We start from the raw sequence: 9,097 nt of genomic DNA on the forward strand, positions 1-9,097 counted from the left end.
TATAAGTATACATCTCTAACTCTACATTATATTTGTAAGCATGTTGCTGCATTGTATACATAATTTTTGTGTTTCTACAGTGTAATTCTCCAGTAGTTAGAGGCAAATGTTTATGCTTTATGAAACTGCAGATAGTAATAATTGAACATCTTACACAGAGCTTAAACTACAATGAAAGAATTGGGGCAACCTTATCGGAAAGCTGAAATAGTGAAGAGAACACCGAGGTAACTGTAATACAAGATCAAAAAGCTACTTAGAGAATAGAAAATGGGTGGCGGAGGGGAAGCTCAATCATTACATGAATGCCCCATATAAAACTATATTGAGATACTGATATTTGTATAGTTTCTGAATGAGAACATATGATTTTTAACTATATATGAGAATCTTTTAATCTTTAGCTCAAATATTGGAACTTCTTTAAAGTGTATTGGTCTGCAGCTGTTGAGCAGCAATGAACATGGTGAGCTTGCAACTTAAATGAGAAGTCAAATTTAAAAAAGAAATGAGGACACCACAGCAATATAGACAGATCAGCATAGTGTGGTCAATGTGATGAATTCATTCAACTATGATACAGATAGTTAATGGGATTTTTAAACAAAACTTTGGGTTAATTTTTATCCAAAAATTGACACATTATGGTTATTTTGATGCTGTTTGTTTTGGACTTTTTCTGTTCTTCCGTTTTAATTAAGTTGTGCATATTTTTTTTGTTTGTTTGTTTTATAACCAGATGTGAAGTGCTAATTACTTGGTTTGACTTTCTTCTAATCCATCTCTGTGGTTTTTGGCTGAATTCTTGCATGTAGATTTCTATCCTTGTTTGCACTGAAATGTCTCAATGTGTCAAGTTTGGGTTTCCCCTGTGGCTTCTGGTTTATTTATTTTTTTCTGTAGCTGAATACTTTAGATTACATCCACTATGCTTTCTTAGACTGTACATTTACCGCTGTGTTCTGGAGTAAACATTTACACAAGACATTTAATAATGCAGTTTGCACATAAAATAATCATCACGGCAGTGTGTGCCAAGGCAGTTTAGATCTACTCTGTATGGCACAATACAATATATAAAAAACTGATATATTTCAACATGATGAGGTCTATACATGGTATAGTAAATAACTACATACCTTTGGAGGTGGTAGATAAACTACAGTCATTAGCCTGAAACAACGTAAAGATGTAGATGTACTTTAATAAGCATCAATCTGATCAACACACTTTCAGGGAGGGAGGTTACATGACTGCTAGTCTTTACTACTCCAATTAAACAGATCACCTTGCATTTAGACTTCCTCTCAACCAGATGAATATTAAGGAATTATACGTTCCAGAGCGGTAATTAGCAACAGCGTTGATAATTACTCAATTGGCATTACAACCCACCTGCATATTCATGACATGGAAATAGCTCTGATTATTATTCATGTGATTTGAAGGTGGCCTGAAGTTGGTCACATGGGTCCAGTCAATTGCCCTGATGCAGTTAAGAACTCGAGAAACCTGATTAAAACCTGCGCTTCATTCTCAGCAAGGATTCCCTGTCATTGGGGAAAAGAGATACAATGGCAAATTAAATTAAGCTGCAGAAGAGTATGAGGAACTGGGCACCCCAATATTAGAGATAACATTTATTTCTAACGTAATGTTGTCATCTGCACTCTGTGATAGGGTCATTGAACTAAGATTGTCTGCCCTATATAATGCTCTGCTACCATGTATTTGAACTTCAGGAACAAGATTTCTTTATTCGTCTTTAACTTCTAGCTGGTCTATTTTCACTGGCAAGCTTATTATCCAGCGCATTAATTCAAATACATCTAAAAGCAGATTACAAATAAATTATGAATGCTTGGTTGTTTTGACTTCAAATACAGTAATCAGTATAGATTAATAAATGCTGTGATCAGACTATCAGTTTTATATAATGATTCTCCGTGCATGTAAAAAAGCCTTCTAGAAATTTCAAGTTTGTCCCAGTGAAGCAGCAATGCCTGAAGAATATCGGCAGTTACATGTATATTGAGATTTGCAGTTCAGTGGAATAGTGTAAGTCAGTATAGGACCATAGGACCCAGGAAAGGGGAACATCCTGTCAAAGACTTCTAGGCCTGTGTAGAGCTCTGGAAACTGGGATTGCAAGTGCTCATAATTAAAGGGAGGGGAACCCAGAAGTCTGGAGTACTCCACTTGGCCCCTGGGGCCACATAATTTGCCTTGTCACTCATAAACAAAGATCAGTTGTTTACAAATTTGGCACAGGATTCTGATACAGTACATGTAAGCTACAACAACATGCAGAATATTTCCAATAAAACCCACAGACTTTACCTAGACAGGCTGCAAGACTTAATTTCCTAGTTTAGGATTAGAAAACGGCTGTGCTTCATATATGAACAGATGTTTCAATAATTATATTGTACAAATGTTTTGCAATACAAAACATCATCTGGAAATAGGGTGATTCATTGGTTTAATAACAGGACTTAAAGTAGGTCAGCCAATAAATATTGGTTTACAACCTGAACTGCTTTGTTGGGTACATAGAAAGCAGTACTCTCAGCTTATGTTATTGTTCCATCTCTTTGAAAAGTACAGTATTATGTCCAATTTAAGGGAAGTTAACTAATGACAAGGGACGAGCCTCGATAAGCTGAATGGCCTTTTCTTGTTCTCAAACTTTTCTTATGTTTGTATGTTCTATCACTATCACCCCGTTTACACTAGCCACTTTAAGACCTCATACGTCTTTTTATGTAATGTAAATGCAGCTGGCCAAGGTCTAGATGTCCTAAAAGTGGCCTGCTCCAAAGAGGGCTCTGCGATGGCTTTGACAGAATGCTGAGAGACGCAGAGGCAGAGGATTCAAAAATACAAATAGACTTTTATATTTGTGCAATAATGTGAAAATGTGAAATATTATTTTTCACACATATATACAAACATAACCTGTGATCATATTTTGATATGCATCAATATGAGAAAACGTTCGGTTTTGTCGGTACCTCTATCTAGAATTAAACAAATTGCTCTTGTTTAATTATATGCATCATGGCACTATAATTTGAAAAATAAAGCCGCAGGCTTGTGGAAGTTTTATCAATTTAAATGTGCAGTCTTTATTTTTTAAAGTGTATCATCGTAAGTGCTGTGATGTGAATAGGGTCAACAGGCATCCAGGGAAAACTGGGATTTTTCATACTTTTCTCTGAATTTATGTTCATACCTTCTGATTGGGTGTTACAAATCCCAAAATTTTGTAAATTGTAGATTCTTCTTTGTCAGCAATGTCTGTCATATGCCATTAACTCTTCAACTAAGTTCTAGGTCCTTTGCACCAATATACTGTTGCTCAACCATGTTTTATTTCTACTGCTCTAGTCCATCTCTACATGCCAGTAGCCACTATGATCCAAGGACCTAGAAAAGGCTCCTGAATTCTCCATAGGTGAAGCAATAGACATTCAAAGCAGTTAGTTGTCCACTAAAACAGAAATCTGCTCCCTTATCTGTAAAGCCCCTTGATTTCATAAACACACTTATCTTGTTGCACAGCTTACCCTAGATAAGGCTGAAGTAAGTATCATCAAAATGTTTAAGTGTTGTTTTTACACAAAGCTTATAGGTTAAAACTGTTATTTAATCTATATTAATACCTAGCTTCACTGACTGTCCTGAATTTCCATACCACTTGACAAAGGGAGGGCTTAGCAGCCTTTCACACTCGCTTTCAGTCTTCAAGGATTTAAACCATCCTCTTAAGCACTGAGGAACCGAACCACCTAATCTGGTCCCTGTGATAATTGTTCTTACTCTAACGAGTTGGATTTTCCTTCCTTTTTTCGATCCTCATTTTACACTTTTAAAGGTTGTCAAGATAAACGCTGGATGAGAGCTGTGATTTCCCAATCCCAAAGCATCTATGCTAATAACTAAGTTGGAGCTGAATGCTGCAGGGCATGAAGTAATATTGAAGAAGGCAGTGGAAGAGATGTTAACCTCAAACAATAATGTTAAAAGATCCCTACATACTCTAGAGGGAAAAGCACAGTCAAATAATCCTAATCTTAATTAAATCCAGAATTAATATCTGAAAAAGCAATGTTTGATATACCCTCCATTTAGGCAATCCCATACCGTTTGCCATTCATAAATACAAATAGTAAATTGTCTTATGGACTAAAAGTGACCTTTATTAACTTACCATTAACACCATACAATGAAAGTGCTGTTTTACAGTTATGATGAACCCATTTAAAGTATCATAAATATTCAAAAACACATCATAAACAACAACCAGATGACCAACATTTCACCTGTTTCAATGGGCAAATTTGATCAAAACATTACAACACACTACTTTAACTTTCCAGATAAGCAGAAATGGTTTTAAATTGAGTTCCTTGGCTATCATAGTGCATAATAATAATAATAATAATAATAATAATAATAATAATAATAATAATAATAATAATACAAAAAACATTATAATAATGTATGAGAGAGAGAGAGAGAGAGAGAGAGAGAGAGAGAGAGAGAGAGAGAGAGAGAGAGAGGATTTGAAGGGAAACAACTCACTATGGCATTTTAGCTGATGAAGGACTGTTATGTTCGAAACATCCTAAATACTTTGGTATTTATGTTGTACTTTGTGGACCTTTACTATTATTTTAAGGTGTAAACAACTGAAGAAGGGCTATCTATCTATCTACACTGTGTTAAAGAAATTCCTGTTTGCAGGCCATGCTTTTCGTCTTACATCACACTTTCAAGGTCTTTTTAGACAAAGACCCTACTCTAAAAAAGATTTTTTTATATCTTGCATTTCCACATGAAGATCAATCTCCTATTTTTTTTTTGTAAACCTATATTGACTCCTTTTCACTTTGCTATTTTTTCTCTCATTTTTTTAAGTCTATGCCTTACCATTGTTGATGAGTAGCAAAGAAAATTAGACCATTACGTTCTTGGTCATTTGTAAGGCAAATCTTTTCATGGACAGGTGTAAAAAAAATAAGTACTAGGTTTCTATTATTAAACATAATCAGATCATGTTCTATATATTTTGTCTTCTTGTAGCAATAGGTAGATCTATAACAGCTTTTATGTATTATATTTTTTTCAGGACAAATAACAGCTAGACAATTCAGCAAGGCTCTCAATTTACCAGGCACTTGGGTGGCTGACCAGAAACACTGTTAAAAAGAAAAATGTCTGTCAAGACCTTTGAAATAGAAGGCCAAATTGAATATAGAATAGAGAAAATACACTATAGTATGCCATTGATTCAGCACACTGCAGAACTGATTCCAATGTAGTGATACCAAGGACTCCAGATGGTTACAACATGTGTGCAGAACATTGGAAATCAATCGGGGTCTATAATCACAGGCAAGCAGAGCCATTTTTATTGTGGAGAGAGATGGCAGGCATCATGTTGTCATTACGGGAGCTATTAGCCTGAGTGCTTTGTGCAGTGCCCTCTTTCTCACCACAGGCAATACATCACTCCATGTGTAATGTAAGTACTCACTATATCATGAAAAACCCTGGCTGTAAAATACAAGCCTATCATGCAACTCTTTAAACAAAAAAAAAAACATTACACTGATTTGTCATATATCTTATTTCACTATTCAGTAAGTATGTTTTCAAAATGTCCAATATGGCCCAGCTGTCATAAAAGAGTATATATTAACCTTTGGCCACTAGGATTTATTCAAAGTGCTTTTTCATTATTATAATATATATATATATATATATATATATATATATATATATATATATATATATATATATATATATATATATATACGAAGTATACGAATTAACACCTCTACCTTTTCTGTCGCCAGACATTTTAACAGAAATGACCACACTACAGAAGACATCACAATTTGTGGGATGGTTCAATGCTATGGAACTAATGCTGTCAGGAAACAAAAGGAATGTGAACTTATTTCCAAACTAGGCACTTTGGAGCCATTTGGAATGAACATTCTATTCTGAGGTCATCATCATTATCAACAACATTCTGGAATTTTGTTTAAAAGACTACTTGTTTGTTTTTTATCAACTTCTTAAAGCACTGTTTTTTTGTATTCAGCCGATGAAGGACTTGTAGTCTGAAACGTCCTGATAATTGATTTGTAATTAATTATTCTACCTTTTAAGTACCTGAAATATCCTTTTCTTTTTTTTACTTTTTTCTTATATATATATATATATATATATATATATATATATATATATATATATATATATATATATATATATATATATATATGATACCAGGTTACTTGTATTTTATATTGTTGGCTTTTAAACAGAAAATGTCTAAATACTTTTATTTTTTACTTACAGTTCACTATAGTGTCAAGCTGGATATATGATATATTCTGTTTCTTCAGTATCACTACAACTAAAACAACGTCCGTTTATCTAACATGAACTCTGTTTGACATCAATAAATATAAACTGCCTTCAACAAAACTTCTTTCCAACTGAGAACGCAGACTTGGCAGTTCTCATACATGACAGATGTTTCCTTTGTCTCTTTAAAAAAAAAACTGTCGCTGGTGAGACACACAGTCATACTCTAAATGTACAATAAATGTTTTAACCAAACGTACAAAAAGCTCTGATAGAATAAGTATTATATACAATACAATTCAGCACATATTTCTATAGACTTGTCTTGTCCCTAAATACAGCTATTTGTCAGATTGGAATTGAGCAGACCATGTTGCACTGTGCAGACTGTTGTCCTTTAATTCAGTGTGCCCCTGAAGCACAGTTTAAAAGAGCCTGTGGGCCACATATAAGAACAAGGTCACAGGAGGCTCATACACTACGCTGTGAAAGGCCCTTCACTGCAGTCACTGAAAGATAATGAGTCCTATTAACTGCATGAAAATGAACTCTATTAAGAACAGAACATTTAGAACTATTGTATTTGAAATGGGGTTGTTGAAATCAGTTTCCTGATTTGAATTTGAAAAATCTTACATGTGTACAGATTCTTTTGTACAGTTGATTTACTTTAAACAACAAAGTGATTTGACTTGATTAACGTTCTAATTGCAAAAGTCTGTTCCGTGAAAAACATGACGTATCCAGAGCAATGTGCTCAGCAACTTGCTTGTGAAATCAAAAAGGATGCTAACCTAGAGATCCCAACATATGTAACATATGTTTTCCTTTCATGTGTCCCAAACAGATCATCACCAAGACACTTTCCCTAAGCTTGTTAGGCATAAATCAAAATGGATTTCTGTAATTACAAACCCCAGGATCATTTCCAGTACCTGATTGCAAAGGTAACTACTCTCTGCTGTTGGAGTCAATACGAATCACATAAGAAATCTGTGGTGTTTAATCAAACTTGACACATCTAATATGTGGTCTCAGCAAACTCTAGAATGTATAGATAACCACTCTGATTAGCATAGTATGGTTTATATATAGGTTATAATATACAGTACATAGTATGTCTTCTAATAATGCAAGTGTGACTGCTTTTCTTGGACCAAATGACCAAATGGACATGCACATACTGTATATTAATAAACTGCATTGCTTCCTTGTTATGTTACGATTCAATAATCATACATTTACACATTACATTAAAAAAAGCCCTTCAGTAATTCCTCCCTCAGTAATTTACATTTTTGTTGATGTGTTAGTCTGAGGAGTACTGTAATGTGTAAATAATTACCTCAACCTTATTCATTCCATTTCTTGAAATGCTGCATATGAAAGAAGAGGCTTGTGTAAATGAACAATCACAAATACCATAAATCTTTGCACTATATGATGCCACATTATTCTGCTAGATTTGCGTTTTATAATGGATACAGCATACATACAAGAAATATGGCATTGATGCCTAAAATAGTTTTCTATTTTTGCATTGTGTTACTTGTAAGCTACTGTAGAAAATGTTGACTGGCTTAATGGATATAATATAACTGTATGGTCATATTAGCTGTATCAAGAGGATTTATTCTTAGTTTTGAAAGAACTACAGTAATTAAAAAAAACAATCCTTAAAACATGTCTTTAGGTAGTGTTCATAACAACCATTATATATTATACAAAGTAAACACAGAACTTAACTGAAAAACCTTGGCTCTGCTTAAAATGTATCCTGTGTAATGTCACTATGTGCAGTTAAGGAATTGATAGTACAGTGTGTCAGAAATACAAAAAGTAGTACTTCTTATGTTCTTTACTTCCAGGTGTAAAGCCACAGGTCAGCCTATAGAGTCAGTTTATACAGTCAGCTCAGAATAAAGACAAGCTGTTAACAAATATTCATGTATGTTTGAAGCCTGCCAGCATCCAGCTTTCACTAAGATTTCAAAATGGAAACTTAAATGTCTCCTTCTGGTCTGTGAATGGGGAATGTTGTCAGTTTCATGTAATATTCAAAAACTAATGGAACCATCCTACAGCTGCATTCAATGGAATGAGGCTCCTACCTCATTCTTCAAACCACAAGCCCTGGCACAAAGCAATACATTTCTCAGAGTTAAATTACTGAACTACCATTTTGAAACCCACATTTTGATCAATTGGCTGTTTTCAGTGAAAGCATTATATACTTGACAGGTCAATAAGGTTTTAATCAATGATCAGCAGTAAACCGGTAGCAAAGTGCTATTTAAATTGACCAAAAACTTGTCAGAAGCAGGAAAACAAGGTAAGTATGAATTGGATTTGGCTCGTGGTCATTTTATTGTTGTGTGTCAGTCACCCATCTCTTCAGTCTGCACATAAACAGATCAGTGGCCCTCAATGTCCTGGTTGCTGTTGTATTAATTGAAAGTGTGCCAGCTGCTATTTATGAAGAATTAAAGGTGGAAATTTGGTGAGTGGTTGACAGTTTGCTACTTTTTTTCACTCTAGAGCTCAAAATGCTAATTTCAACAAAGCCAGCATTGAAAATGCAACTGGGTGTTTGGGGGGAAATTTATTTTTAATTAAGTCCCAGGTCTTTTAACTTAAAATGAATGAACTTCACTAGGGGGCGGCTGCTGGAAAGAAGTTGAAAGAGCATAACGTATGTCTGTCAAAAATAATGATA

This window comes from Acipenser ruthenus, chromosome 10, assembly GCF_902713425.1.
Source record: "Acipenser ruthenus chromosome 10, fAciRut3.2 maternal haplotype, whole genome shotgun sequence".
Lineage (NCBI taxonomy): Eukaryota > Metazoa > Chordata > Actinopteri > Acipenseriformes > Acipenseridae > Acipenser > Acipenser ruthenus.